The sequence below is a fragment of the Lissotriton vulgaris genome, unplaced genomic scaffold (genome assembly GCF_964263255.1).
Source record: "Lissotriton vulgaris unplaced genomic scaffold, aLisVul1.2 SCAFFOLD_1608, whole genome shotgun sequence".
NCBI lineage: Eukaryota > Metazoa > Chordata > Amphibia > Caudata > Salamandridae > Lissotriton > Lissotriton vulgaris.
This window is the reverse complement of record NW_028255272.1, coordinates 496,673-519,841: the sequence shown is the minus strand read 5'-3', so window position 1 is coordinate 519,841 and position 23,169 is coordinate 496,673. Positions and strand designations below refer to the sequence as shown.

Genomic DNA, 23,169 nt, shown 5'->3' with positions numbered 1-23,169 from the left:
TCAGCCTTGACCCTGTGCCTCATGGGAACAGTCCAGCCCGAACTACCAAGCCATGTCTTTCCTAGACCGGAATCAAGCATCCAAGGACCGGTTTCTGGCTATCAGCCTTCTTCAGCCTGGATAGCTTGACTCCAGTGATGTGGAGAGCCTGGAACTCACGTCTGAGCATACCCAGCCCACTCGGGGTGAAAATTGCAAAAAACACAGTTGATGGACAGAATGCAGAACAATGTCTTACATTCACCCCAGTACAAGGATCTGGGCCTAAATCCAGCGTTTTTTTGCACTCCACACCACCCTAGGTCAGACACTGGCTATATGCAAATCAGCCTTGATCCTGTGCCTCATGGGAACAGTCCAGCCCGAACTACCAAGCCATGTCTTTCTTAGACCGGAATCAAGCATCCAAGGACTGGTTTCTGGCTATCAGCCTCCTTCAGCCTGGATAGCTTGACTCCGGTGATGTGGAGAGCCTGGGACTCACGTCTGAGCATACCCAGCCCACTCGGGGTGAAAATTGCCAAAAACACAGTTGATGGACAGAATGCAGAACAATGTCTTACATTCACCCCAGTACAAGGATCTGGGCCTAAATCCATCGTTTTTTTGCACTCCACACCACCCTAGGTCAGACACTGGCTATATGCAAATCAGCCTTGACCCTGTGCCTCATGGGAACAGTCCAGCCCGAACTACCAAGCCATGTCTTTCCTAGACCGGAATCAAGCATCCAAGGACCAGTTTCTGGCTATCAGCCTTCTTCAGCCTGGATAGCTTGACTCCAGTGATGTGGAGAGCCTGGGACTCACGTCTGAGCATACCCAGCCGACTCGGGGTGAAATTTGCAAAAAACACAGTTGATGGACAGAATGCCGAACAATGTCTTACATTCACCCCAGTACAAGGATCTGGGCCTCAATCCATCGTTTTTTTGCACTCCACACCACCCTAGGTCAGACACTGGCTATATGCAAATCAGCCTTGACCCTGTGCCTCATGGGAACAGTCCAGCCCGAACTACCAAGCCATGTCTTTCCTAGACCGGAATCAAGCTTCCAAGGACCGGTTCCTGGCTATCAGCCTTCTTCAGCCTGGATAGCTTGACTCCAGTGATGTGGAGAGCCTGGGACTCACGTCTGAGCATACCCAGCCCACTCGGGGTGAAAATTGCAAAAAACACAGTTGATGGACAGAATGCAGAACAATGTCTTACATTCAACCCAGTACAAGGATCTGGGCCTAAATCCATCGTTTTTTTGCACTCCACACCACCCTAGGTCAGACACTGGCTATATGCAAATCAGACTTGACCCTGTGCCTCATAGGAACAGTCCAGCCCGAACTACCAAGCCATGTCTTTCCTAGACCGGAATCAAGCATCCAAGGACCGGTTTCTGGCTATCAGCCTTCTTCAGCCTGGATAGCTTGACTCCAGTGATGTGGAGAGCCTGGGACTCACGTCTGAGCATACCCAGCCCACTCGGGGTGAAAATTGCAAAAAACACAGTTGATTGACAGAATGCAGAACAATGTCTTACATTCACCCCAGTACAAGGATCTGGGCCTAAATCCATTGTTTTTTTGCACTCCACACCACCCTAGGTCAGACACTGGCTATATGCAAATCAGCCTTGACCCTGTGCCTCATGGGAACAGTTCAGCCCGAACTACCAAGCCATGTCTTTCCTAGACCGGAATCAAGCATCCAAGGACCGGTTTCTGGCTATCAGCCTTCTTCAGCCTGGATAGCTTGACTCCAGTGATGTGGAGAGCCTGGGACTCACGTCTGAGCATACCCAGCCCACTCGGGGTGAAAATTGCAAAAAACACAGTTGATGGACAGAATGCAAAACAATGTCTTACATTCACCCCAGTACAAGGATCTGGGCCTAAATCCATCTTTTTGTTTGCACTCCACATCACCCTAGGTCAGACACTGGCTATATGCAAATCAGCCTTGACCCTGTGCCTCATGGGAACAGTCCAGCCCGAACCATCAAGCCATGTCTTTCCTAGACCGGAATCAAGCATCCAAGGACCGGTTTCTGGCTATCAGCCTTCTTCAGCCTGGATAGCTTGACTCCAGTGATGTGGAGAGCCTGGGACTCACGTCTGAGCATAACCGAACTACCAAGCCATGTCTTTCCTAGTCCGGAATCAAGCATCCAAGGACCGGTTTCTGACTATCAGCCTTTTTCAGCCTGGATAGCTTGACTCCAGTGATGTGGAGAGCCTGGGACTCACGTCTGAGCAAGTGTGGCAGGGTATGCTCAGACGTGAGTCCCTTGCTCACTTTGCCACTGGATTCAAGCAAGCCGGGCTGAAGACGGCTGGAATGCCAGAAACCGGTCCTCGGAAGCTTGTTTCCGGTCCAGGGAAGACATGGCTTGGCAGTTCGGGCTGGACTGTTCCCATGAGGCACAGGGTCAGACTGATTTGCATATAGCCATGTCTGAACTGGGGTGGCAGAGTGGGCTAAAGAACGGTGATGGATTAAACCCAGATATTTTGACTGGGTGTGAGTGTTTGATTGATTCAGATGCTCTGTCCATCACCAACACCTTTTGTACCACTTTTGGCCGCCATTAGTGTGGCGGGGTATGCTCAGACGTGAGTCCCTTGCTCACTTTGCCACTGGATTCAAGCAAGCCGGGCTGAAGACGGCTGGAATGCCAGAAACCGGTCCTCGGAAGCTTGTTTCCGGTCCAGGGAAGACATGGCTTGGCAGTTCGGGCTGGACTGTTCCCATGAGGCACAGGGTCAGACTGATTTGCATATAGCCATGTCTGAACTGGGGTGGCAGAGTGGGCTAAAGAACGGTGATGGATTAAACCCAGATCTTTTGACTGGGTGTGAGTGTTTGATTGATTCAGATGCTCCGTCCATCACCACCCCCTTTTGTACCGCTTTTGGCCGCCATAAGTGTGGCAGGGTATGCTCAGACGTGAGTCCCTTGCTCACTTTGCCACTGGATTCAAGCAAGTCGGGCTGAAGACGGCTGGAATGCCAGAAACCGGTCCTCGGAAGCTTGTTTACGGTCCAGGGAAGACATGGCTTGGCAGTTCGGGGTGGACTGATCCCATGAGGCACAGGGTCAGACTGATTTGCATATAGCCATGTCTGAACTGGGGTGGCAGAGTTGGCTAAAGAACGGTGATGGATTAAACCCAGATCATTTGACTGGGTGTGAGTGTTTGATTGATTCAGATACTCCGTCCATCACCACCCACTTTTGTATCGCTTTCGGCCGCCATAAGTGTGGCAGGGTATGCTCAGACGTGAGTCCCTTGCTCACTTTGCCACTGGATTCAAGCAAGCCGGGCTGAAGACGGCTGGAATGCCAGAAACCGGTCCTCGGAAGCTTGATTCCGGTCCAGGGAAGATATGGTTTGGCAGTTCGGCTGGACTGTTCCCATGAGGCACAGGGTCAGACTGATTTGCATATAGCCATGTCTGAACTGGGGTGGCAGAGTGGGCTAAAGAACAGTGATGGATTAAACCCATATCTTTTGACTGGGTGTGAGTGTTTGATTGATTCAGATGCTCCGTCCATCACCACCCCCTTTTGTACCGCTTTTGGCCGCCATAAGTGTGGCAGGGTATGCTCAGACGTGAGTCCCTTGCTCACTTTGCCACTGGATTCAAGCAAGCCGGGCTGAAGACGGCTGGAATGCCAGAAACCGGTCCTCGGAAGCTTGTTTCCGGTCCAGGGAAGACATGGCTTGGCAGTTCGGGCTGGACTGTTCCCATGAGGCACAGGGTCAGACTGATTTGCATATAGCCATGTCTGAACTGGGGTGGCAGAGTGGGCTAAAGAACGGTGATGAATTAAACCCAGATCTTTTGACTGGGTGTGAGTGTTTGATTGATTCAGATGCTCCGTCCATCACCACCCCCTTTTGTTCCGCTTTTGGCCGCCATAAGTGTGGCAGGGTATGCTCAGACGTGAGTCCCTTGCTCACTTTGCCACTGGATTCAAGCAAGCCGGGCTGAAGACGGCTGGAATGCCAGAAACCGGTCCTCGGAAGCTTGTTTCCGGTCCAGGGAAGACATGGCTTGGCAGTTCGGGCTGGACTGTTCCCATGAGGCACAGGGTCAGACTGATTTGCATATAGCCATGTCTGAACTGGGGTGGCAGAGTGGGCTAAAGAACGATGATGGATTAAACCCAGATCTTTTGACTCGGTGTGAGTGTTTGATTGATTTAGAGGCTCCGTCCATCCCCACCCCATTTTGAACCGCTTTTGTCCGCCATAAGTGTGGCAGGGTATGCTCAGACGTGAGTCCCTTGCTCACTTTGCCAGTGGATTCAAGCAAGCCGGGCTGAAGACGGCTGGAATGCCATAAACCGGTCCTCGGAAGCTTGTTTACGGTCCAGGGAAGACATGGCTTGGCAGTTCGGGCTGGACTGTTCCCATGAGGCACAGGGTCAGACTGATTTGCATATAGCCATGTCTGAACTGGGGTGGCAGAGTGGGCTAAAGAACGGTGATGGATTAAACCCAGATCTTTTGACTGGGTGTGAGTGTTTGATTGATTCAGATGCTCCGTCCATCACCACCCCCTTTTGTACCGCTTTTGGCCGCCATAAGTGTGGCAGGGTATGCTCAGACGTGAGTCCCTTGCTCACTTTGCCACTGGATTCAAGCAAGCCGGGCTGAAGACGGCTGGAATGCCAGAAACCGGTCCTCGGAAGCTTGTTTCCGGTCCAGGGAAGACATGGCTTGGCAGTTCGGGCTGGACTGTTCCCATGAGGCACAGGGTCAGACTGATTTCCATATAGCCATGTCTGAACTGGGGTGGCAGAGTGGGCTAAAGAACGGTGATGGATTAAACCCAGATCTTTTGACTGGGTGTGAGTGTTTGATTGATTCAGATGCTCCGTCCATCACCACCCCCTTTTGTACCGCTTTTAGCCGCCATAAGTGTGGCAGGGTATGCTCAGACATGAGTCCCTTGCTCACTTTGCCACTGGATTCAAGCAAGCTGGGCTGAAGACGGCTGGAATGCCAGAAACCGGTCCTCGGAAGCTTGTTTCCGGTCCAGGGAAGACATGGCTTGGCAGTTCGGGCTGGACTGTTCCCATGAGGCACAGGGTCAGACTGATTTGCATATAGCCATGTCTGAACTGGGGTGGCAGAGTGGGCTAAAGAACGGTGATGGATTAAACCCAGATCTTTTGACTTGGTGTGAGTGTTTGATTGATTCAGATGCTCCGTCCATCACCACCCCCTTTTGTACCGGGCATTGTAGAAGAGGCAGCTGAGGGAGGCAAACACACATCAGGGGAGGAAAATGTGGATACTGTACCTGGAGCAACATTCATTTGTGCCAACACATCAGGCAGCACAGCAGCAAAGAGGATCTGCACAGCAGCAATGTCATGGTGGTAGGTAGCCATGGCAGCCATGTGGGAGTCCTAATTCTGCTCCATGGTCTCCAGGATTGTTCTGACTGTCCCCATCTCTTTGGACACATCACTGGTGCCACTTTGGCAGGGCAGTTGTTGATGCCTCTGTCTCATGACACTAGCAATGTCAGCAAAACACACAAGATGATGGACGGAATGTTGCACAATGGCAAAACATTCACCCCCAGTCACAGATCTGTGTTTAATCCATCGCTATTTTGCTCACCAAGCCACCCCAGTTCAGACATGGCAATATGCAAATCAGTCTTGACCCTGTGCCTCATGGGGACAGGCCAGACCGAACTGCCAAGCCATGTCTTCCCTGGACTGGAATCAAGCATCTTAGGACCGGTTTCTGACTATCAGCCTTCATCAGCCAGGATAGCTTGACTCCAGTGGGGTAGTGAGCACGGGACCCACGTCTGGGCATACCCTTCCCTAGCAATGTCAGCCAGGGACTACTGAAGGACACGGAGTGGATACTAGGGGCCTCTGATGAGAGCAGTGTTATCCCTATTGAGACAGAGGCACCCATGGACTCCCTTTGGGTGGCCATCAGGGTCTCCATCTCGGCCGCACCTGATATGCAAGCTCCCGCTGGACTCCTGTTGCAGTCTGTTGGAAGGTAATCTGTGCCCAGGAGTTGTTGGAGGGTGTCATGGTCGATGGATGTCATCATGGCCATCATCACTGATGTCATGGACAGGGTGCTGGCCAGGAGGTGAGAGTTCATCCTCTGTAATGAGATGGGGAAATGCAATTGGTGATATCTTTTACATGGTGACATGGTTGAAGCAGGCGACAAACAAAGTGCACTACATTACACTTAAAGTTCCTCGTTGATGCGTAGGACAACTGTTATTAAGTGTATGAATTATAAATAGCACTCTACTACCCTTTCAGATGACTGGATATCTGCATTGTCAACACTACCACTGTGTGACAACTCTGAGTGTATGGGCTCTGTCATAGTAGTCAGATTCTAATCACTGTCGCTCATGCTATTTCCTCATGACCAGAGCTGGTTATCTGCAGGGTGTCACACATCGTTTTCAATCGACTCATGTACTTGTATGTGTACATGCCCCCTGTTGTTGTTCCAAATTTGGTCCTGGCAGCCAACTGACTGCCACACAGTGATGGGAGCCTGAATATACACTGACTCCCATGTGCCTACGACACCTACATTATGCATGGCCATCTCCAATGGGCTGACATGGCAGGCTGTTATAGAGTGATATAGGTCAGGCAGCACCCTAGATGGTAGGAGTGCTGGGAATAGTGACATGTACCTACCGAGGAGAATGTTCACATAGAAATGGTACAACACAGCGGTGCAAGCATTTTAGTTGCGCCCGCTGGGTCATTCCACAGACACAGGGAAGTGCCGTATTCACAAGGATACTGAGAATTGATGCCTTGCACCTTTTCACTTTGAATATGGCCGATGGTCCACTTGTGTATAGGACTTGCAATCACCCACACACCCAGTCATATATATGTAGATGAGAGGGGTTTAGGTGGTCCATACTATGGCAGCTGACACCTGTGTGATCTAAGCCTACATGCCAGAACAGCTGCATACCATGTAGTGTGATGTAGGTAAGTATGAATGTGAGTCTTGAAATGCCACTATGTGTAGGTACTACCCATGGTCCACATATACCCCACATCTCATGTCTGTTTTTTCTCCTGTGAGATACCAATTGTTTGCTAGGAATTTGTAGGTTAGTTTAATGTGCATTGGCCCAGGTGAGACAGAGGAGCATCTTTCAGAGACACGTGGTGCAGCGCAATGAACTATCTTGCTGAGCCAAGCTGTGTGAATATGAAAGTGCAGGGTTACACTGCGTTAACGTCAATACAATGCATCCCTGTGCTTACCTTTCTGCTGTTGTACATTCAGCTGGCTAGTAAAAATGCAGGTACCCTTGAATAGTTAAAACAGGAATGTGCATTATCTTGTAGAAACTGAACATTGCTGCACCTTTCATTTTGAGGTAGGATAGCAAAGCTAGAAGACTTGCAAGGCTGCACTACGCCAACATATGATCCAAATGCCCATGAGCCTTCCATTGATGTCATGTCTGGCCATGGATGAGCCAGGTGGCCACCTTTTGTCCTGCAGACAGTGCCGCAGAGTGCAGCGACAGAGCTGCCTGGACTGCACAACATATCGTGGTTCCCCACATTGGCTTTTGTTGCGATTTACCCTGGTGGTGTTGTAGCTGGTCATAGTCAGCACTGTCCCGTCCCACAACTTCAAGCCTCGACTCCTCAGAGATGTCACCTGCTCCTTCAAGGGATCCTGCTCCTCCTGGGGCACTGGACTACCACCTCTGGTCTGCAATGCTGCCTGTAGATTTGTCACCAGTTCCACCTTAGTTTTACATTTGGCATCGTGCCAGCACTTCTTACATTCCGTCACTGTCCTCTTGACATCAGCAACACTGTTCACCTTGTTCTCTATGGACAGCCATATGGCCTTCGTACTACCCATTGGCACTTTGGAGCTTATGAAAAGCTAGTGTTAGTGCTCCATCACCTCTGTGATCAAGATTTCATTCTCCTCCTGCCTGAACTTGCATTTCCTCTTCCTCTTCCCCTGGGACTAAGGCTGGTCATCCTGTCTGGTAGTGGGGTTGTCCAGTGCTGTGATCCCTCCTGGCTGCTCCATAGGTGCTTTTAGGTAATGTTTTTTCTCTTAGCAATGTTTTTGTGTTTTTTCCCTGCTAGGTGCAGAAAAGTGATGTTAGGCTGGCTAGCGTGTATTTTCTGGCAGCCAATTGGCCAAACATCACTTTTTGCACTGTATTGTGATTTTTTTTAATCTACTTGATGCTGACTTCCGCATCAGTTTTTTCAGTGGCTAAATCTTCCTAACACCATGTAGCGCTGTGTTGTAAACACAATACTAACACAGTGTTACGAAGTGTCATACAGCAGCAGTAAAAACCTCCGCTGCACCAAAACACACCTTTCTTGAAAATATACTCCTTTGTGTGTCAAAATATGTTGTACATGTTTGCTCAAAGCAGCTGAGCCTTCCTTGTAGTTTATGCTCATGATCATAATTAAGGTTGGGGCTTCGTGCAAGTTACAACTTCTTAGGCATTTGGTGGCTCTATTAAAGTGCCTATAAGGAACTTAGTTGATCTCACTATGTTCAGTCAAATGTATTTAAGATGTTAAGTTTTATTAACATTTACAGAAGACATAGACCAGTGTAAGCCAACAGGATATTAAATTCTGCTTCCCATAAATAGATGCAATACTCGCACCTGTACCAGGGCGAGGCACAGCTTGTAAAATGTTTACCAGATCCTGTAGTCCTGGCGGTAGCCACAACATATTAAAACTGGCACATGACTGGATCTTGGAGCACCAACCAAATTGTTGGATGTGAGACCCCAGAAGCATACAAGTATTTTTTGACAAAACTATACAATATATACTATATACAGTATATGATGTCTGAGGGTCTGCTGACAAAGGAGCCTACGCATGAGAGAACACATATTGAGGTTAGCCAGTAGCACCCAAGCCTTCAAGCTGGCATTCTATGACTTTCAGCGCTGAAAACCTGAGATCCACTTTACGGTCCTGGCAATTCCATCCACCATTTTTAAAGTATTATTTCACACTAACACACCAACTGAGGGGGCATAGTCTGGGACACGGCAGGTGTGCTCTATTACTCTTCTACTCGAACCAGTCTTCTTCTGCTGTCTCCCATGACCTTTTCATGAGAGGTGCAGGCTCTAGTTAAAAAAAAGTGTTGGGAGGTACCCCCCCGCAAATCACATCTTCCTATGAAAGCATAATGCTTGAAATGTTCATAGGGGCAGATTTCCAAGCCCCTTGCACTTTTGCGTCACTTTTCCCATGTTAAAAGTGACACAAAAGTGGCGCAAGGGGCTTGCAAATCTGCCCCATAGAATTTAATGAGAAAGCACAATTTCGCACAAGGGAAGTCAGACAGACTTTGTTCCAAGAGGCTTCCTGTACTGAAATATAGCACAATACAATCCTCCATGGTGACATACATAGACTGACACCACACCTAGGGCAGATGCACATTATCACACATAAAGCAAGACCTTACCGGACAGATGAGTTTGTTCTGGGGTTGACTGTTCATCTGCCTGCAAAATAATACATCTTTATTTAAAGAGTATGTGAAACAGGTACTAAAAATGATGAAAATTGTTGCAGAATATTCCTAACAGACATTAAAACATCTGGCAACTGCTACAGTGAAAATAAATGCTTCCAGCCCATTACAAATAACAGTTCATGCAGATTCCTGCCCTGTGTGCGCCATTTGCGGATGACGATAGTTGCACATCCTCTGAAGTTTAATAGTAATTGTGTCAGTATTCGCAAAGAGAGGACTCAGGGCCCTATGTAGGTAGCCCAATTGCAAAAGCAAATGATTCGCAGAATTGCAGCGTTTGCGATCGCAATTTGGGCAGTGTGCTATGTAGCACACAAAAATCCACCTGCAAAATAAGGAATCGCAAAATGTGCGATTCCTTTTTTTGCAATTGCATTTAAGGAATCCCAAATTGCAATTCCTTAAATGCAATGTAGGAAGCACCCAAGTTGTGCCATTTTGGCTTAAGGAATCGCAAATTACCACCAACATCAGGTTGGCGGTAATTTGCGATATCTTTGAAAAATTCACTTTTTTGCATTTTTCAAAGTGCCATGTGGCGCACATACATGCCCTTAGCGCATGTATGTGTGCCACATGTGCACACATGTTTATTTCAGGGGTTCAAAAGGGTGTTCTATTGACACCCTTGCAACCTTGAAATTGCATTCTCAATTTGCGATTCTCTAATTGAGAATCGCAAATTGAGAATGTCTTCCTATTCATTCCTATGGGCCTTCTAGCCCATAGGAATGAACGGGTAGGTATTCCTTATTTGCGAATCTCTATTTGCGATTCGCAAATAAGGAATAAGTGGGATTCGCAAAATGTTTTGCTAATCCTACCTACATTGCGTTTTGCAATTCTCTAATTGCGATTCCCTAAAAATCACAATTTGAGAATCGCAAAACACGTATTACCTACATAAGACCCTCAGTTTGTAAAGAGTCCAGCTGCAAGCTACCTAGAGAAACGTAAAGTGAGAATTTCCACCAAAGAATGTATTGAAACATTATGGATTATTATTATTAGTTACATTGAAAAGGTTATTTTTAAAGTGCGACTATTACTTTGAAGTAGTTTATTAGTGCTTCTGAAACATATCTTATCCTGGATCATATTGTACCACATATCCCACTAATTTGTGGTACGAAACAAACTAAGAATAGTAGCATAGCATACCATGAGTACTCTCACTTACGAGCAGGAAATCCTAGTTGGGAGAATTTTTTCAAGCCTAAATCGAGCTGATTTCAAGACAGGCATTTGGAGAGATGCTATTCAATATGACATTTTCCAGGGCCGGAAGAACCTGATTAACAGTGCCACAGCAAATTCCAATATTTCTAAAGTAGTGGATGCGATAATGTGTGCGCCCTCCATTACATTTTGGCGGATCAAATCTTCCGCAATTTAGCAGGGGGGAAATGCCTTCACAAGCCCCTTGCGCTGCTGGTGTGCCACTTTTTCCAATATAAAAAGTGACCCACCGGTGTCGCTAAGGGCTTGTAAATAAGCCCCCCAATGTTTAGTGAGACATGGTGCAGCAAGCGCCAAAACCCACATTATTCCACATTAAAGGTAAAATATTTGAACAGCTGCTATTTATCACATTTGATAAATTACGAACTCTGGGGTGTCCGATTTTATTTGTTGCTGTAAATGCCACTTATTCCTCTAGGGCACTAGTAATCAGGCCCTTATTGTTCTGAGTTTTAGGAATTACTGGCCATATTTACAAGGAATTAGTACAGTGCAGTGCCGCAAGCCATTTGGCTGCGCCACACTTCGTTAATTCTGAAGTAAAGAGATGCATTATATCTACAACAAAATGATGGATCCCTTTACTCTCCCCTGCGCTGGCAAATATTTATCTGCCATGTGCCAATGCAGGCACCTCTGCACCATGGTGCAAGGGTGCCTACATTATCGGATGATTGTTTGTGTGAAGGGACACCTTCCTGCACAAAAACAATCACAAGAGGTGATTTCCTCTTTCTATGTGTGCTGCAGAATGCAGAACGTATAGCAAGAGGGAAAAAACCTAGAGAAATGACAACCTTTCTCCTTGTGGCGCCTCCCTATGCCTTCCCTGGGGAGACTTAGCATTCTGACGTACTTTCAGGTTTACAATTTCTCATAAATCTGGAAATGTGGCAGAAGCCATGGGTGTTGCTAGGGAAACATCAACAGCAACACCCATGGCACACCTCTTTTAGGCAAAGTCATGTGTCTAAAGGGCCCATATTTACAAGGACATGAAAAAGCATGCACTGTGGCTTTACGTGTCCTTGTAAATATGGGGCAGCAAGGTGCGCCTCCGGTGCATTGCAAAAAGTGATGCACCAGCGCTGCAAGGGGCTTGTAAATATGCCCCTACATGTATGACCATAGATTGTGACCTTAGCGTACGTGCAAGACTATATGATTGTTTTTTTGCAGAGAAACTCAGGGCCAGCATTGTTATAAATTCTGTTATTCCCATAGGCCATCTTAAGCACAATTCTTTGCTCACAGGCAGCCAGTGAGTTGAGCTGTTTTAAAAACAACGCAGTGCTGTTAAATTTCCTCAGATTGTAAATTAATTACAGTACGTAAACAGAAGAGTGCAAGTGATGGAAGCTCTGCTCAGAAGCCCAGGGGCAGATGCTATGAAACATCAGCAGGTTGCCTAGTCTAGAACCCACTTCAGGCGTCTTCCAGGTTCCTGCTTTCTCCCTTGGTGATGATTGTTCCATCCTTGTCCTTCTCTGTCTTTGTGTTTTCTTCCCTCTCTTGCTCTCAGGAAATATCTGAGGAGTGAAAAAAGTGCCAGCTTCCACTACAGTCTCAAATTAAGCACTGATCTGTCAGTGAGTGACATTTTTGGATATTTTGCAATCTCCAAGTGTTTTTCTTTGGAAGGTCTGAGTATATTGAACTGCAGGAGTCCAGTTGCAAATTAAACAAAGGGCTCTTTCTTCTCAATATATAGAAAGCTTTGAAGTAGATCCTATTATTGGATTCGTACAAAATATCCTGTCAAAAATATCGAGTCACACAAATATCGAGTTTTTAATATTGTGATGCAGATATATATTTCTTTTTAAATATCGATTTTTAAGGTTAATAACATTGTTGTCATAAATATCTGTGATGTTATTATTGTTTTAAAAAATATGGTTGTAAAAAATATCAATTATTAATTATCTTTATGTATTTTAGTTTATATTTTAATTGAATATATTATAAATGTATGTACAATTGTTCTTAATGATTTTAAATGTAGGTTATAATTTTTTCTTATTTTTTGATTCAAACCAATTGTTAATTGAAATTTATAGTGTTATAGCGGGTTTCGAGGTTTGTAGGGGAACAGGGTGGGAAGCTAATTAATTATATTTAATTAATAATTAATTTGTAATTAATATTAATTATTTAATTGATAATTAATCATGTAAATTGTTTTATTATTATATTTTTAAGCGTGGGTTGTTTTGTTCACGATTTAAAGGGTGGAAAGTTAATTAATTGTAATGCATTCATAATTGATTTGAATTAATATTAATTATTTATTTGATAATTAAATATGTAAATTGTGTAACTAATATTTTTTAAGTTATCTTTTAGGCACAGGTGGTTGGGTTTGTAAGGGTAAGTGGTGGGAAGTTAATTAAGTATAATTATTTTATAATTAATTATGTAAATTTTGTAAATATTATATTTTTCAAGATATATTTATGGGGGGGTTGTTGGATTTGTAGGGGGTAAAGGATGGAAAGTTAATTAGGTGTAATTGATTTATAGTAAAATATTATTTTATTATTAAATATTTAATTCATATTTAATTATGTATATTGTGTAATTATATTATTTGTTACATTTTAGGTCTGGGTGGTTTAGTTTGTTGAGGAATAGGGCAGAAAGCTAAGTAATAATTAATTACTAATTCATTATTTTTTATTGAAATATTAAATTAACTGATAATTTTGTACATTATTTAAAATTTTTATTTTTTATGTTATATATTAGGTGTGTTTTAGTGTGTTTTTAGGAGAATAGGATGGGAAGTTATTTGAGTTAAAATAAATTAAACATTATTCATTTACTAATAATTGGTTTATTTATTACTTAATATGTTAATTGTGTTATACTTTTTATATTTCAACTACATCTTAATTTTTGGGTCTTATGTTTGCAGGAATATAGTGTGCCATTTTATTTAAATTAATAATATTTGTTTTAATTTATAATGATTATGATTTTTTTTTTAATTATCTAATTTGCCTAAAGTTTTTTAAAATGTAGTCATAAACGGGGCGATTACAGGGTCTGGCGGCGTAAACGGGCCCGACCGACCTCCAGTCGGCATTCCCGCCCACCTCAATAGGATGTGTCCAAACGCTCGCATTCGGACATTTCCCTAGGGGAGCATGCGTTATGGCTGTAATACAGCTTTCATAGGGAAATGGGGGGTTTTGTTAATCTCTATACCTCACGGTGCCTGCCACAGGGTGCAGGGATCAACACGGTGGCACCATAGGTGCAAGCCTGGGCCCCAAACCGGAGGCCGCACATACAAAGGGGCACTGCTGGGTGCCCCTAACACGCTTTCTGACATGGTTTCCATAGAACAGGCCTTCTTGGAAACGAATATTAGGAGCCGGTTCCGACTGGCAGACGGGCTCAAGGAGCCTATCGGAAGACAGCCGGAATTACCAGACAGTTTCAATTCCGACTGGCTGATACATAATCAGCTTGTCAGAATTGAAACTGACGTTGGGGTCGGAAAGCCTCCGACCAAAGGTCAGAGGCGTTCCCACATCCATCGTAATAGGCCTCATAATTTTATATTAATAATTATATATTTATGGTTAATTTATAGAATTGTTCAAATATGTTATTTATTAGAAGTGAACTACTCTCTCTCTACTACTGCACAGAGTGAAGTGGGAATAGTAAGTTTTACAACTCCAGTATCCAACGCTTTCCTTACTGTTGCAAAACTGGAGTGGCACCAGTAGATTTTACCCCTCTGGGGGCATATTATAGATGTTGCGCATTTTCCTGGATTGTGCTGGGCGCACCTTTCAAAAGCTAATCAATAGCCAGAATTGCAGTCACTCGTTTAAATTCAGATTGATGTCCCGCCCCCAAAGGGCCTCCGAGCATCCTGGTATTTGCAGTGCTGCAATGTGTTACCCCAGTGGGTCTACGTGTTGCTTGCATAAAAGCGGATCCGCTGACTACGACTATATGTCATCGTGGACTGGTGGTTTTTATTGTTGAAGGCAATGATATTGGCAGGAAGCAGGCTAATACATGGCACCAACCCACTGTGGCATAAAATTGTGAGCAACACTAAGATCCACTGGGGTAACATATTATATATATATATATATATATATATATATATATATATATATATATATATATATATATATATATATATATATATATATATATATATATATATATATATATATATATATATATATTACCTACTGGCGTTCGCCAGTAGGTATATATAGTTAGGATTTTTTCTCTATGGGATTTTTGAAAATTCTATGTCTAATAACTTTGGCGTTTGGGGACGGAATTGGCTGAAATGTTCAGGAAAATGGCACATTTTGTTTCTGAGCAGCCCCTGGAAATTTGGGGGGGCCGAGAAAAAAGGGGGGTCCCAAAACGCGTTTTTCCCATGTTAATTTCCATAGTGCGGTTGGCCTCACTTTTAGCTCGAACGGCTGAATGGATTTGCACAAAACTTGGCAAAATTGTAGGGACTGTTAGCCCGATGTGCCTTTGCTAGGTCTCAATATATGTGCTCCAGTGGATTTTGATAAATTAACGTTCAAAAAAAATTTATATATCTGTGACAGCGCTCCGGTTAGCGCTCCGGTTCGCGTACTTGACGCGTAATGGAACTTCGCGAAGCGAAGCTGATTGGCTCTCCGGTGTCTGTCAACATTCTAACAGTCCGGAGCGGCCGCCATCTTGTCTCTCGGTAGGATCGAGAGACAAGAGGAGGCCAAAAACGAAGGGGGAAATGACCATAAGGGGGCATAGTAGATCCTCCCTGATCCCCTAGGTTTGATGTGGAGGTTTTAAAAGGGCCCCGTGAGGCAAAAAAAAAAAAAAATCGTTTTTTTTTGCGTGGGGAGCGCCCGGTACGCTTTTGTGCAATGGGCGGTGGTAATCTAAATGATGAGGAGGGGTGGGGGGGGTAGCGTTCAAAGCACATCAGCGTGCATAAACACGAAAATGTTTTTATCTACCACGTACTTGACCTATCTCTCTGAGATGCATTCCCTTGTGTTTCGACAATGGTAGTCTGTTCATTACATAGATCGCCCGAGGGCGGTAGTACAGACCGCGCGTAGGAAAGTGTCAAAAGCCAGGGGTATAGGAGTATGTAACAAGCGAGCCATTTAATTGAAAAAACTAAACGTGACAAACGGTTGCAGGATCAGTGAAGGTTGATTTTTTAATTGAAAGTATAACAGGATCAGTTACAATAAAATCGTCCATACGCACACCATGGGCGAGTATCATGGGTAACATTACTTCGAAGCTTTATTCATACAATAATCAATAATGAAAAATCAACATCAATAGGGTTGTCCGTATTCCCAGTCAGTACCCTTCCCCGCCCGCCATGTGCACAAAGACCGCATACATCCCCCATAACGTCAAGGCTAAGTAACTAGAACGTCATAAGGAGTTGCAAGTCGCTCCCATACTGGCGCCATTTTGGTCGAGGCCAGGCAGGTCCAGAGTATAGTTCAATGTCTCCAATAAGTAGCGGCAGGACCAGAATCCCTTTCGGCAGTTCTGGCTTCGTCATTACGAGCACTAGAAAACAAGACATTCTGGGCAATACCACCCTTGACGCAGCCCTTTATTCTACAAGATGGTGTCTTTCAAAAGCCAGGGGTATAGGAGTATGTAACAAGCGAGCCATTTAATTGAAAAAACTAAACGTGACAAACGGTTGCAGGATCAGTGAAGGTTGATTTTTTAATTGAAAGTATAACAGGATCAGTTACAATAAAATCGTCCATACGCACACCATGGGCGAGTATCATGGGTAACATTACTTCGAAGCTTTATTAATACAATAATCAATAATGAAAAATCGACATCAATAGGGTTATCCGTATTCCCAGTCAGTACCCTTCCCCGCCCGCCATGTGCACAAAGACCGCATACATCCCCCATAACGTCAAGGCTAAGTAACTAGAACGTCATAAGGAGTTGCAAGTAGCTCCCATACTGGCGCCATTTTGGTCGAGGCCAGGCAGGTCCAGAGTATAGTTCATTGTCTCCAATAAGTAGCGGCAGGACCAGAATCCCTTTCAGCAGTTCTGGCTTCGTCATTACGAGCACTAGAAAACAAGACATTCTGGGCAATACCACCCTTGATGCAGCCCTTTATGCTACAAGATGGTGTCTTCCATTCAGAAAATATTGTTGGCAGCATTTTGAAAGGAAAGACAAACGGCCGTTCTCCTAGTGAGTCTCACATTGTTACATTTATGAAGAATGTTGAAGAGTAGTATGTTGAAAATCTGAAGCCATCGTTCTACAAACTCTCAACCAGCCTTGGATGGAAAAATCCTGAAGAATGTACAAACTGAAAACTAGTTTTTGTCTGCATAGCATCAGCAGCAACACTTGAGTCAGCTTTGTGTGAAGCCGCCATCTTGATCCAATCAATACCGTCCCCCTGCACACATTCAGGGACCAGGCCGCAAGACGTGTCTCCAGGTCAAACGGATTGTGGGACAAGGTGCAGAAAGGAAGAGCCACAAAAAGGAAAAAAGTTCCGCCGGACCCCGGGAGCCGGCCGCCTATGTCGGGGGCGATCTTAGGCCACACCAGGGCAACAAGACTTGGGGAGGGGGCAGGAGCCAAGCACCCCCTCCCAGTCCGCGCCACCACACCGCCCCTCGGGGGCCTCCGTCAAGCTCTTCAGGGAGGCACCGCAGGCAGCGGTTCTTCAGATCAGTGGCTCTCACCGGCAAGGCTCCCCTCCGTCAGCAGCAATCGTTGGCGCTGTGGTTGCGGCCGGAGGCCCCGCCTAGTCAACGCCCCGGCCTCTCCATGTCGTAGGCCGCAAGAGTGGGCGCAAATCAGCTGGCCGAGCGAGGAATACCGTCCCCCTGCACACATTCAGGGACCAGGCCGCATTGCGAGGGCACCGCAGGACGTATCTTCAGGTTAAACGGATTGTGGGACAAGGTGCAGAAAGGAAGAGCCACAAAAAGGAAAAAAGTTACGCCGGACCCCGGGAGCCGGCCGCCTATGTCGGGGGCGATCTTAGGCCACACCAAGGCAACAAGACTTGGGGAGGGGGCAGGAGCCAAGCGCCCCCTCCCAGTCCGCTCCACCACACTGCTCCTCGGGGGCCTCCGTCAAGCTCTTCAGGGAGGCACCGCAGGCAGCGGTTCTTCAGATCAGTGGCTCTCACCAGCAAGGCTCCCCTCCGTCAGCAGCAATCGTTGGCGCAGTGGTTGCGGCCGGAGGCCCCGCCTAGTCAACACCCCGGCCTCTCCATGTCGTGGGCCGCAAGAGTGGGCGCAACTCAGCTGGCCGAGCGAGACTTGGGGAGGGGGCAGGAGCCAAGCGCCCCCTCCCAGTCCGCGCCACCACACCGCCCCTCGGGGGCCTCCGTCAAGCGGTTCAGGGAGGCACCGCAGGCAGCGGTTCTTCAGATCAGTGGCTCTCACCGGCAAGGCTCCCCTCCGTCAGCAGCAATCGTTGGCGCTGTGGTTGCGGCCGGAGGCCCCGCCTAGTCAACACCCCGGCCTCTCCATGTCGTGGGCCGCAAGAGTGGGCGCAACTCAGCTGGCCGAGCGAGACTTGGGGAGGGGGCAGGAGCCAAGCGCCCCCTCCCAGTCCGCGCCACCACACCGCCCCTCGGGGGCCTCCGTCAAGCGGTTCAGGGAGGCACCGCAGGCAGCGGTTCTTCAGATCAGTGGCTCTCACCGGCAAGGCTCCCCTCCGTCAGCAGCAATCGTTGGCGCAGTGGTTGCGGCCGGAGGCCCCGCCTAGTCAACACCCCGGCCTCTCCATGTCGTGGGCCGCAAGAGTGGGCGCAACTCAGCTGGCCGAGCGAGACTTGGGGAGGGGGCAGGAGCCAAGCGCCCCCTCCCAGTCCGCGCCACCACACCGCCCCTCGGGGGCCTCCGTCAAGCGGTTCAGGGAGGCAACGCAGGCAGCGGTTCTTCAGATCAGTGGCTCTCACCGGCAAGGCTCCCCTCCGTCAGCAGCAATCGTTGGCGCTGTGGTTGCGGCCGGAGGCCCCGCCTAGTCAACGCCCCGGCCTCTCCATGTCGTAGGCCACAAGAGTGGGCGCAACTCAGCTGGCCGAGCGAGACTTGGGAAGGGGGCAGGAGCCAAGCGCCCCCTCCCAGTCCGCGCCACCACACCGCCCCTCGGGGGCCTCCGTCAAGCGGCTCAGGGAGGCACCGCAGGCAGCAAGAGAACCAATTCCAAAACAGTAAATGCTTGGATAACAATCAATCAAATGGAGAGGGAAGCAGGCACGATGGATTACAACGGGGGCAAAGGCCTGCGTTACCTACCCTTCACTATCTGCAAAGAGAGAATACTCCTAAAAGAAAAGAGGGGGGGGCAGCGTTCAAAGCACATCAGCGTGCATAAACACGAAAATGTTTTTACCTACCACGTACTTGACATTTTAAAGCTTTTGATATTTGCTATTAAAAAACCATTGAAATTCACTGAAAAAACCATAGGTTATAGACCATATATAGTTAGGAATTAGCATTTACAAAACCTTGAAAATTCACTGAAAAAACCATAGGTTATAGACCATATATAGTTAGGGATTAGCATTCACAAAACCTTATTTTACTTGCACAAAACCAATGAAATTCCATATATAGTTAGTTGCACTAACTATATATCGCGCACCCGCAATCCACTGCTGATCATGTCACATATTACATCATTCATGACATGGTCAGTGACATCACTGATGACATCACTGATGACATCTCAAATGACATCACTGATGACATCACTGATGACAACATCCAGTGACTGTATGTTTCTGTAAAGTTAAATTATGTCTTACATATTGAAGAATGAGTGGATGTATAAGTGTCTGGATGAAGGATTTAGTAGGTGCATGACTGACTGTATGAGTGAGTGATTAAATGTGTCTCACTGAGTGCATGGGCTAGTGACTAAACTGTCTTAATTTGTGCATCATTATGTCTGTTGTTCTGTAAACTGCTGCATGTGTTGATCAGTAGCTATATGAGTAACTATATGGGTTATTGATTGGTTGCCCAAGTATTTGTATGGGAGACTGAGTGTGTGTGTGGGTGGCTGGGAGGTGTATGACTCTGTGCATAGATGTGTGAGCAGTTGATTTACTAGATGTATGGGTTCAAAAGTGCATGTGGAAACAGCTGTATGGGCGGTTGACTGTGTGCATGAGTGTATTGGTGAGTGAATGGATATCTCAGTGCTACATGTCAAAGTAAGTACATATGTAAAACACAGTACATGTGAGAGTTGACATATATAAATAACTGTGCATAAGAGCCAGTGAATGTGTGAGTGGCTGTATGGATCATTGTGAACTTGTATCAGGGATTGTATAAGAGAGTAAATATGTGTTAGTATATGTTTGAATAAGTAAGGTGTGTATAACTGTAGAGTTGAGGAAATGGAGGTGTGATTGATTCTTTGCATGACTGACTAGGTGTGTGAGTAACTCCATGGATGAGTGACAGTCTGTGAGTGTCTGTTTACACTGAGTGTATCTAAGGTTATATTAGAGTCTGAAGAGGTTCATCGTATTATCACATGAATTATGTCATCAGTGATGTGATCAGTAATGTCAAATGAGATGTCATCAGTGATGTCATCAGTAATGTCATTTGAGATGTCATCAGTGATGTCATCAGTGATGTCATTTGAGATGTCATCAGTGATGTCATCAGTGATGTCACTGACCATGTCATGAATGATGTAATATGTGACATGATCAGCAGTGGATTGCGGGTGCGCGATATATGGTTAGTGCAACTAACTATATATGGAATTTCATTGGTTTTGTGCAAGTTAAATAAGGTTTTGTGAATGCTAATCCCTAACTATATATGGTCTATAACCTATGGTTTTTTCAGTGAATTTTCAAGGTTTTGTAAATGCTAATTCCTAACTATATATGGTCTATGACCTATGGTTTTGTCAGTGAATATATATATATATATGGATATATAAATATACAAATATATATATATAGATTTATGTGTGAATGTTTATGTAAGTATATATTTATATATAGTATAAAATGTTACCTAAATGTATGTATTTCACATTATAGTTATTTTGTATATTAAAATATTTCATATTTACTATTTTAACCTATATATTTCTATTCAAAATCAATATTTGTGTTTTTTATAACGATATTAGTGTGAAACAATGTTTTGTTCCCGATATTTCAGTACTTACCTTTATATGTATAGAAAAACAATATTTTTGTGATAGATGTTTTGGACACAATATTTATGTATGTCGATATTTGTATTCTCGACATTATGTCACTGAACCTTTTTACCATATCTAAATGTTAACTACAGGCCACAACAGGCGCCCTACTTGTAGCAGAACAAAGCCAGGAATAGTTGAAAGTGGCGCACAGGACGGGAGGGCCCTTGTAAATTACATGTATTTATAAGGCCCACGTGCTATAACAGATGGAGTTTCAAGTATAATATTACTTGCAATGTGCTAAAGGGGACTTGTTAAAAAGCTATTTTTTAAGCTTTATAGTTTTATCTTTTGAAAAAAAATCTTTCAAATTGAGTATTTACCAAACGGGGACTATGAAGTATCCCCAAAGATGCATATCTTGAAGTGTTCATTTGAATAATCATACGTTCTTTTGAAGCAATTTCTGTAATGAGAACACATCAATAGTACTCCGGAAGTGTCAAGTTACAGGATTTTATTTGCTCATACTTCTAGAATTTTTGTGAGGCAGTTCTTAATTGCTCACTTTTTGCATACTTCAACTTTGGAAGATTTCCTCTGTGTTTTTCCACAACAAATGTCAAATCAGCAGATGCGATTTCTCAGCTGAGAACGCCCGCCCTACACACATTTCAAAATCCGCTCTTCAAAGAAGTATTTTGTGTTTCAACCTTCCCAGATAAAGAATTAAGCAACATGTTCAAAACATAAACTTCTATTCTGCAGACACAACATAAATTTCGCCAACCCCTATATCCCAAAATAAGGTGTATTTGTAAAGCGCACGTTCACCCATAGGCATCTTGGCGCTGAAAAAAACGTCCCAGCTCACATCAGAGTTCAGTCATACCATGATGTTGTGAAGAATTTTTTTTTTGATTAAAACATTGTAACGCAAGTAACCTATGAAAGGTAAACACTACAGCACTTACTTTCTGACCAGCACATTCTGTTTCTGGTAGCCCATGGCTGGGGCTTACTTCTTGGGCTGCTAAACTGATAACAAAGAAAGTAGTGAAAGTAAAAGGATGCAAGAGTATCATAATCACAGTTATATAAGTGCCGTGTTGTTGATCTAGTTGGGTCGTAAAGAACATTTTACCATTACATATTTTACACCACTCCCTTGTTTTAGTTCATATAACAACACGTACACTTTTTTTGATCTGTCACCATCAGCACCCCTCGCTTTGCATCTATCCAAACACCAGCAGTGAGCTGGAACGAGGTATGCAGCGTTCTGAGACATGAGAGGAATCTTTTTTTTTTTTACAATGTTTTCAGTGGAACTGGTTATTAAAGGGAGCTGTGCATACAAATGGATAAAAAACAAGCCGGTTCGAACTGTTGAATTACTTACTTGGCCATGAAAAAATAAACAGCTGTGCCGTTGTGTTTCACCCACCAGCACCTTAGGCAATACAGTCCGATAATCTTCCACCCAGGATGGACGTGTGACGAGCGTCAACACTCAACTAAAGCTAAAGATTTTCGGATACAAAACCTCGATGCGCCGTGGAGTCAGGGAGCAGGCTGTCACCTTTTCTTGCCCGGGGATGTTCTGAGAGCAACTATGATCCAAAAGCAATTTCTAAGTACAACAAGGAAAGCCAGGTGCGTCAGATAAACAGGAGGCTGACCCCTCCCTCTGAATCAATTTACCTGTGCCTAAAGGGCGAGGTTACAAGAAGTAATTCTAGTTCTCAAAAGAATGAGCAACAAACATTTTAAATGCCAAAGAGATTGCTTAGAGCTACTTTAGGACTCACATTGATACCATTGAGCGGCGCCACCCACACCTAGGGGCGTCTTGAGCAGTTAGGTTGAATCGGCCTTTTGGGTCCCACAGCGGGCCGTGTTCTTCAGCAGTGGTTGTGGGGAAGGCATTAGGGAGACATCATTTACGGGCCTCACCGCAAGGGCGGGATTTGTCAGACACTCTGCATTGCATTATCATTGGGCGGGCAGACACTGTAACCTGGGAGGATCATAAAAAAGGAAGATTTCCAGGTTTTGAGGCTCATTGAGAGCTTACGGAGGGCCATGTTTTAGGCAGACAGCTCATCCCGTTGGGGGGATGGAGAGGCCACCGGCACAGTTCTGC

At 45.3% G+C, this 23,169-nt stretch overlaps 1 long non-coding RNA gene across 1 annotated transcript in view; it reads right to left on the bottom strand.

The window, feature by feature from the left end:
* Window positions 1–22,614, bottom strand: part of LOC147659182 (uncharacterized) — a gene marked incomplete at its 3' end in the record, with an annotated part of 75,223 nt that extends 52,609 nt beyond the window's left edge. The window contains exons 1-3 of the long non-coding RNA XR_015307301.1: window positions 22,426–22,614; window positions 21,998–22,061; window positions 9,516–9,555 (exon numbers count right to left, since the gene is read on the bottom strand). This is a non-coding gene — a long non-coding RNA (uncharacterized LOC147659182). The remainder of the gene's footprint in view (window positions 1–9,515; window positions 9,556–21,997; window positions 22,062–22,425) is intronic.
* Between the last annotated feature and the right edge of the window lie 555 nt (window positions 22,615–23,169).